Below are 1,185 nucleotides of genomic sequence, written 5' to 3' on the forward strand. Positions count from 1 at the left end.
TTCTTTATTTTAAAGAAATTAATTCTTGTATTCAGCAAGTATGTATTAAAGGGATAGTCCAAAATAAAACACCAAAGAATATATTTTTTTGAAGAATGTCAGTGATCAAAGTCAATGGGAAAGTCATACAAGTTTAACACAACATGAGGGTGAAGAAATGATGACAGGATTTTAATTTTTGGGAGAGCTATCCCATTTTAAACTGATCACAAGTGACAGTAAAGACATTTATACTATTACAAAAAAATTCACTTTTGCCATCTCATGAATACTATTTGAAAACAGTTATTGTAAATTGTAGTAACATTTCAAAATATAACTGTTATAACTGTATTGTTGACCAAATAAATTCAGCCTTGGTCAGCATAAGAGACATAAAAAACATTTAAACACCTTACTACCAACCCCAAACATTAAAAAATGCAAAAGTGAAATGGAATATTACATCTACGCACCCTCATGTCAATCGAAACCCCTATTTTTGTGTATGATTTTCAGTGAATAACAACTTTTGGTCCATTTCTAAAACGAAGCTGTCATATAGCTTCAGAAGACTTGAAATATAGAATATGAATAACTACATGGTGCTTTTTTTGGAGCTTAACAGCCATCTGCAGGTCCTCATCTACTTTTGATGAATGGAAATGAACAGTTTGGGCATTCTGCTAAACTACTTCTTTTGCTTTCTACAGAACGAGAACAATAATCCAGGTTTTAAACAACAGAGGTGTAGATGATGTCAGAATTACTTTTTTTTTTTAGGTGAACAATTCCTCTAAGCAGTTTAAACCGAATCTGTACCCACACAATATAGATGAATCCGTTTATTCAACATCTCTCATGGATGGAAATGACTCACTGATGATTTCAATGTGAGAAGTGTAAGCTGACTTAAATGGTACACTGAAGCAATAAACTTTATCTTTGTTTTTACAGATGCCGTGATAAAAGTCGAGCAGAGAAAGTAAAGGGACAATGATGTGGATGTGGTTTTGGCTCTTCTTGTTCTCAATGGAAGTGGCAAATGAGCAAAACCTGTCCAGCAGGAGGAGAGCCTCAAGAGAGCCGTTTGATGTTCTCTCAATAAGCCAGTTCTCTCTTTTGTCCCCATCTCTTTCTTCTCTTTCTCCGTCAATCCTCTCTCTTGTTCACAGACATTTTCTGGCCTCCCATCCCAATCCCCCC

This window comes from Sinocyclocheilus anshuiensis, unplaced genomic scaffold, assembly GCF_001515605.1.
Source record: "Sinocyclocheilus anshuiensis isolate Anshui unplaced genomic scaffold, SAMN03320099.WGS_v1.1 scaffold1143, whole genome shotgun sequence".
Classification (NCBI taxonomy): Eukaryota; Metazoa; Chordata; class Actinopteri; order Cypriniformes; family Cyprinidae; genus Sinocyclocheilus; species Sinocyclocheilus anshuiensis.